The sequence below is a fragment of the Pipra filicauda genome, unplaced genomic scaffold, assembly GCF_003945595.2.
Source record: "Pipra filicauda isolate LSUMZ 115617 unplaced genomic scaffold, ASM394559v2 scaffold81_size6448238_pilon, whole genome shotgun sequence".
Lineage (NCBI taxonomy): Eukaryota > Metazoa > Chordata > Aves > Passeriformes > Pipridae > Pipra > Pipra filicauda.
In genome coordinates, this window is record NW_024104998.1 from 1863569 (window position 1) to 1871713 (window position 8145).

The 8145-nt window shown below is 43.4% G+C and overlaps 1 long non-coding RNA gene across 1 annotated transcript; it reads right to left on the bottom strand.

Annotated features, from left to right (window-relative positions):
• Window positions 1-565: 565 nt before the first annotated feature.
• LOC113985535 lies at window positions 566-4170 on the bottom strand. The gene is made up of 3 exons (XR_003539846.2): window positions 2598-4170; window positions 913-1107; window positions 566-616 (listed from the first exon to the last, which is right to left on the bottom strand). It is a non-coding gene; the product is annotated as an uncharacterized LOC113985535 (long non-coding RNA).
• Window positions 4171-8145: the final 3975 nt, after the last annotated feature.

Consider the following 8145-nt stretch of genomic DNA (forward strand, 5'->3'; position numbering starts at 1 on the left):
ATTTGAAGACTTCCAAATAAACAAAAGCACAATGATGTTCCCAAGCATGTTTTAGCAATAGTTAAGCTGTGCACTAGAAATCGTTTCTGTTATTTATAAATTTCCTCACAGTTGGCATCAAAGTTCACTCTGACACTTTTTGTTACCTCTGTTACCTGTTAACTTTCCACAGGCCATCATCAAGACAGATCTGGGTATTTTTCTTGTACAGCAAAATGCTTGTGTCTTAGTAGTCTTCTCATAAGAGGGAGACGTTTGATTTCCTCAAATTTCCCTCTACATCATAACATTCTGCTTTAGGTTCCTCTCCTACTTCAACTACTTTTCCAAACAGACATCATCACTGAAAAGTTTGTTTCATTTTGCTCCCATCAATGCTGCACAGAGATAACACTTCTTCCTTAAGAAGAGCCCAGGATTATCCACTTTGATCTAAAACACTGGGCTGCAGATCAGGCTAAGTTGATTTTCTACTGTCATCTGTAGTCATGTGCAGTTCCTGTTCAGTGTCACTGATTTCTAGGAAGAAGAAAACTCCATTTTGTCTTTTTTTGTCTTTTTTTTCCTCAGATATTGTTACATGTGAACGTGGTTGGAGGTTTTTCAGAAGTCCAGTCTCCCCGTACAATTGAAGCATAGAAAAGAAAAAAACTGGGTGAGAAACGAAAAAAAAAAACAACCAAACAAACAAAAACAAACAAACAGACAAAACAACCCCAAAAACAACAACAACAAAAAACAAACACAAAAACCAAACCAAAACAAAACAAAACAAAAGCCCAAGGAAAACCACCAGGAAGAAGAAAGGAAAAGCTGTAGCAGGGTGTTAGTAATATTTATCTTTGACAATCACAGAACATGTTCTAAAACACAATTCTTCATTCCTCAATTATCTACAAAACATAATTTTACCAGGTTTCTTCTGTGTGAATTTGTTTTCTTCTTTTAGCTTGTTTTTCCAGATGAACAACCCTTGAGCAAATATGCCATCTGCCTGTCTGCCTCCCAACTCCAGTTTCAGTCAACAGCCAACTTGAGCCAAATTTGAGAGAGGTGCAACATTCTCAAAGATGCTAAGTTCTTACAAGTTCGTGGAAAATTGGCAGCCTAAAAGAAGAAAGAAGCTCATTTTAGTATCTCATGGTGAATCAAAGACAGATCCAACTATTTGAAGAGGTAGCAGCCATCTGGCCAGCGTGTAGGCACATTTTGTCAAGACACAGAATCATTAAGTTTGGAAAAGATCTCCAAGATCACTTGAGTCCAACCTTTGGGAGAAGAGCCCAACCCCCACATGGCGACAATCTCCTTTTAGGTAGTTGTAGAGAGCAATAAAGGTCACCCTTGAGCCTCCTCTTCTCCAGGCTAAACAACCCCAGCTCCCTCAGCCATTCCTCATAGGACTTATCCTTTAGACTCTTCATCACCTCCATTGCTCTTCGCTGGACACAGTCCAGCACCTCAATGTCTTTCTTGAAGTGAGGGACCTAGAACTGAACATGGGATTTGAGTTGTGGCCTCCCCAGTGCCCAGTACAGGATCACTGCCCTGGTCCTGCTGGCCACGTTATTGCTAATACAGGCCAGGTTGCCATTGGCCTTCTTGGCCGCCTGGGCACACTGCTGGCTCATGTTCAGCCTCTCTTGACTGGCATCCCCAGGTCTTTTTCCACTGGGCAGCTTTCCAGCGACTCTGACCTCAGCTTGTAGCACTGCCTGGGGTTGTTGTGACCCAAGGACAGGACCCGGCACTTGAACCTCATACCACTGGCCTCAGCCCATTGATCCAGCCTGTCCAGACCCTTTTGCAGAGCCTACACGCGGACCCCTGAATCAGCCACAGGAACCACGGAAGCTTTTCTGAGTAAGATTGTTGGGAAGGAGCTGAAAGCTGGGACAAGGGCCTATAAAACACAGGAAGCTAGACTTCATTAATCTTGCTGCTCCTCATCTTCTACTGATTAAGTTTAAAGAAATGACCACCTCACTAATGAGAACACAGAAAGAAGAATCACTGATAAATTTTGGGCTCAGTATCAGATCATCAGTGGGTTTACTTAGTTATTTTACTATAATAAAGCGTGTCAGCACAGACAAGACACTAGGAAACTCCATGAAATCCAGAAAACTCATGAAGAGTTGACAGCATTATACTAATACACCTGTTATGCCATCTTGTCCCAGTACATAGTCATCGCTTCACACCATCCTTACCATACCTAAAAGATCACTGTGGAGACTGAAATGAAATATTTGAGATGATTAAATTTTATACTACCTTCCTATTATATATCATTTTTGGTTACACTTGATGAGGGGCCTTTCCGTGTCCCAATGTTGTCCCTAACCTACCTGTAGCCTAGAGATGAGTAGCTATTTGTACCATGTTCAGATAAATACAGAACAAGGTTTTGAAATGCACTGACCTGAAAAACCTGATGGCAAGTACCAAGGGATTTGGAAGTCAAACCCCGCAGCCTTACATTATTATTCCTACACTCCTAAAAGCAGCATTTAATAAAAATTCGTTCTGCAGCAAGCTTGGACAGTGTTCCATGAAGGCTGTCTCCTGCATTCTTAAAAAGCAAGTCAAAATACCTTCTTGCAAAGTGAATCCAAAACAGCATGGTTATGAATGTGATTCTCTTTCTCATCTGAGAAAGAGACTCTGCCATGGTGGGTTCACATCTGCTGCCAGCTGGGCCCATTTATCAGATGTTAGATTAACAGCAGAAGCTGGAGCAGCAGCAGGAAAACAATCTGTCAAGATAAAGAAGACATAGATGAATATAACCCGTCAAAACTTGAAAACAAAGTAAGCATTGTTGCAAAAGGAATGGGAAAATGTGTCTGTTGAGTAATTGCTGTCTGGCAGTAAAATATCAGAAAATTCGCTTTGCCTGAGACTGTAGAGAAAGTCTGATGATACGATTTCTGTGGGACTGCTTCTATGAGAACAGAAAATAAAAACAACAACAAAAAAAAAGCAGTAAAGCAATAGGAAAAAACCCCTTGGTATTAACATTTAAGAGGGGTTGTCTGGAGAAGAAAATTTATGCAATGCCTTTGTTGAAGAACATCTGAATATTTAGACAGCTCCCACCAATGCTGGGAGTCAGTGGCTCTATAGAAAAAAAATACAAATAAAAATAGCAAGGTACTGTGTTAGACACACAAACTCATACACACAGTTCAAAGAAGCATTAGATATTTGAAAAAGGCTTCCACAGTAGCAACTGAAACAGGCTGCAGCTGCCTATGCCAGCAGAAAGTAAGAAACAAGGTCTGGATCATGAAAGGGAGGTTGGTTCCCAGCTGCAGGCTGCAAGACAGGGCCAGTCTCCATTCAGCTCAGTCTCCCAGCTTTCCCTAGTCAGTGACTCAAGTAACAGCTAAACTAGCTCAGCAATTTTCCTTAGGAAGCCCTGGAGGTTCCTCTAGACAACAACATATTTTCCTTTGTTTTTTTGCACACAGTAGTGGAAAGGGCGGAACACTCACCTGGCTTACTGTAGTCTTGAGCCTAGTTCTCTGGAAAGCACTCTAGATGATAATTGTTTAGTATCTTCTTGCTCATTTAGTATTTTTGCAAAAAGCCCCTATGGTTCACAGCTTTGGGTTCTCTCCTGGGAGCGGATACCTTTCTCGGTCAGAGAGGTAGAAGGTTTAAACCTGCATTCCCACAATATTATATGAATGGCCCAATCACCATCCCTACCTAACACCACCAAGACTTTCCCAGAGGATGTGGCATTTGCAAACTCAGAGACAAGGGGTAGGCTAGAGCCAGATCATTTGATACCCTGAACTGCCAGTCTGGGCTCTCTACTCCATCCCTGAGCAGAGTGTAAATCCAATGCAAGCCCAAGGAGTGGCCAGTTTGATTTCAGCATCTCCTAGTGAAACAAAGCACTGCCAGGGCTCCTACTGGAGTGTTGAAGGTTGTGTGAATGTTGCTGTATGCCATCAGCTACAAAGGTATGGTGATTCCCAGGTCCTTGTTGTGATTTACCTGAGTGAAAGAGCTCACTAGATGTTCTTCCTTTTTATCAGTGGCTATGACCACTGGCTTTCACAGGTGGAGCAACATGCTGCTGTGTCTCAGTTGAAGAGACTGGAATGTTTGTTAAAGAGGATGAGTTATGAGACAGACCAAACTCCTCTCTCTCAGCAATTGTAAATTCAAAAATTAAGGGGCTTTTATCGAGGAAGTGTGGAAAAAAAAGAAGAAATAACAACCCTTTATTAAAAGATAGATGTATGTTGGCAAGAACAGTAACAGAACATAAAAACAACTAAACAATAGTCCTGTACCCAGAAGTCCCCTTCAAATAAAAGAAAAAAAGTCTGGATACTTCTCTGTCCTTTAGCGCAGTTCTAATCACGGTTGGCGGGGGCGCTGTTGGATCGCTGGAGGTGCAGAGCCTGCAGTGCTCTGTGGTGACCTGCAGGGGCGCTGTTGGGTCGCTGACGGTCACCACACGGGGAGGGGGTCTGGGGGGTGGTCTCGGATCGCAGGAGAAGCCGGAAAAAAACCAAAACAGAGACCCTTCCCGCAGTGGAAGAAGGGCAGGAGGAAAAGCAGTCCAGCCCCCCACGGGACTCACTGTTGTTCTCAGATGACGGTGTTTCAAAGCTCCTCTTTTTCTCCCAGCGAGCACAGAGACTCTCCGATGAAAATGCAGCAGGTCCGGGCTGGAGACAAAAGACAGCTCGCAGGCAAGTTGAGGCCAGCAGTCAGGGCTGACCAGGACAGGAAGCCAGAAAGACAGATCTCCAGGCCTTCTCTCCAAATGCCCGTATGCAGGCCCCCATCTCTGTCCAAGAGAGAGAACTCAGCCCTCTGACCTCTCCCCTTCCGAGCAGAGCCAGCCACCCCCTCCCAAAACTCCTCCCCTCTCCCCCAGCCTTTGATGGAGCCATCCGTTAGGAATGCGGTCTGGCCAGCTAGTTCTTTTGTAAGGCTAATTGACTCCTTTCCCCCTTTCCATTCAAACTCCATCTTTCCTACAGTGGGGGGCAGGGGGAAGAAAAAATTCTCCTGGATTTCTAACCTATAACATGGTGTCAACAATGTTTGCTCCCATTACACCCTCCATGAGAGATCCCTCTGAGCCAGGTCTGAAGGAGCAAACTGGCACAGAGAAGTCACTTTCAACCAGTCAGGCAACAAATCTGCTGTGTAACTACCTGTATTTCCAACATCTGTGTTATTTTCAAAGGATGCAGGAGTCCTGTTTGTCTGCCCTAAAAGCAAGAGAGGCTGTGCCATTTCCTGTGCCTGTGGAATCTTCAAAGGCAGATTGCAGAGACTTTGACTCAGGTATCTTCCTCCTTCTCTGAATCACATGCTTGTGCAGAAGCTGTTAGTCACTTTTGTCATCCATTCTAGCATGGGACAAAAAGTTGAGCTCAGTGAAGTACTTTGTAAATATAAATATCTCCTAACAGGAAAAAAGTAACTTCCTTCCTCTATGGAAACTGTAAACAAGAAAATAAAAATACCTTCTTGACATAGTTGCTGGATCCACCTCTGGTATTTCTTAAGCATGTGCTGTCAGTATAACCAGTTGGATGATTTCCCCACACAGCATCCAAAACACATTTCCAGCTACAGCTGCTCTGCACTTGCTGAAGAAAGGCAGTCATAGTCTCAGAGGACTCTGCACTGGCTGCACAAGTGACCTCATCATTTTTGCTGTATTTTGTGTATGATGTCAATAGCTAAGAAAGAAACAGGTCCGCATCTTGCATCATCAGAAAAGAGTTTGAAAACAAAATACATTTTCCTATTTATCTCAAACTATTCCACAGTTACCCATATGTAGCAGGGTTGGTGTATTTTTTTTCCTAAAGTAGAAAAGGTGGAGAAGTTGCCAACAGCAGCCATGCTATTCCTTGAAATACACTTACCAGCTCCAAGAGTTCTGGAGTTAAAAAGACTTTGAATCATTTCAACTAGAATTTTTCTGTTGCAAAGTCTATGCACTGGAATGCCTTCTCATTGAACTTTCCCATAAACTAAAGAAACATGTACTGGTGACTTGTGACCACCGAGCAATTGAACCAGCTCCCTAACAGAAATAATTCCTAGGCAGTCAGACTTGTTTGAGGAAAATGACACAATGGAGAGTGACATTAACTGTCACTGAGGTAATGGACAAAGCTGCATTCAGGTTTGTACATCCATCCTATACAGATTGTAGTTCTAATGCCTGGGAGGAGATGCACTGTTTACAACTATTACAACTGCTCCTGGCAGAGGCTCTGGTTTATATATGATTTATATATATATTCTTCTTCTGTGTTTGTGTTTCTTAGAAAAGAAAGAGGGTTTGTTTTAAAGAAAGCAGAACATGTGTACATATGGGTTTCTTAGAAAAGTACTGCCCTCTGCTCACAGCAGGCAACCCGAGAATTTCCCAGCTGGGTGGAAGGAGGGAATCTGTGAAACTAAATCAGGGCTCCACTGCTTGACAGCCACTGAGAGCAACTCTCTCTTCTGCATCTGCACTCAAGATGCAGGAGAGGACCTCTCTCTGACAGCAGCAGCAGTTCAGAGGCCAGGCAGTGAAGGCTTTCGTCCTCTGTCTGTGGAACAGCCCACTATGACATGAAATAGGCTGCCAAATGTCCAAGGTCTGCCAAGCACAGCACGAGCTGCAGCTGAGCTAGGTGTTGAGGGAACAAGCTGCTTCTTCCTGAGCTGTGGTGTCACTGAGGGGCACTATGAATTCACCATTTTAGAAACTTCCAGACTTTCTAGGGAACCAGTGAAATGGGAATGGGATTAAATGTGTTTTTAACTGTAATTCGTGGGTTCAGATTAGAGTAGGCTACAACAGAGATCTGTGATGACCAACTGTGACCTGCCTATTGGCTCTTGAATTGCACACCGAGAAGTACTGTGCTTCTGAGGGCAGATCCCATGCTCAGAAGCAAGGAGATCTCTCCAAATCCCAGAAATGGGCACCACAGGGAAGACTAAATGAACATAAGTCCTGCAGTCAGGAGCAAGGTGATTCAAGGAAGAAAAATGAGCAACTTGTCTCACTGATGATTATACCATAGCATTTCTAGAAGCGTATAGAACCTGAGATGGCCAATACAGATTGGCTAAGGGATTCTAGAAAGTAGCCACTTGATTGTTCTAGTCAATTCTATAAAGTAGCCACTTGATTGTTCTAGTCAATTCATCATACTTCTGCTTACTTCTACTCCTTGGTCTAATTTTATCCTAGTGCTGCTCTTCAACAGTATTTTGTTCAGCCATGTGTAAGCAAGATCAGTTCTAAAGCTACTTTCCTTTCTTTCAAGGACTAAGCTCAGGTCCATCTTTGTTTGCATTACTTAGCTCAGTGCCCAAAATCAAGACCTCTGTTGCCTTACTTATAAATACCTTTCAGTGTCTGCAGATAACTAGATTTACCATTAATCATTAATTACAACTACAGTCAAAAGCCCAAGCAAGTTCACCTTACTTCACTGCACTTTGAACCTTGCAGCTCTGTTTTTAAGGTAATATTCATGCCAACAGACTTTAACATCTGAGTTACACCCTAGGCAACTTAGCTCAGCCAGACTGGGAGATGGTTATATAAGAATTTTGGTAATCTGATCTGATGAACCCACAACTGGACTTCTTGAAAGGCAGCCACCTTCCTAAGTCAACATTCAAAATGTTCATGCCATAGGAGATTTATGCTAGCTGCAGAGGGAAGCAGAAGAAAAGGCAAACTGAACTTCTAGGTCTTCATACCCCTCTCTCAATACAACTGTCCCCTTTAGTGGGAACAAAACTCCTCTTGATACTTTCTCTTCCCATTCTCTCGCGGTGAGGTGAGCTCTGCAAGTAGTAGTGGCTCATAGCCTACTTGTCTGAGGCTGAACCCAGCACATCACCTCCGCCTTTCAAACAAGCCCATAGGTCTGCTTCCAAATGACCTTCCCCTGCTTTTAGAAACTCTATCTAATGCCAGAAAGCTTGTCTCTGTAATCCTACTACCTTCCCCTGCCTCTGTAAACAACCTCTTCCTCAGCACCCACTGCTATGCAAAGCAGCTTCCCTGGTGGCTTTGCATGTCTCAAACCAACCTCCTATGTGCTTCTGCCTTTCATTTATATGTGCTTGAATATGTACTTGTAT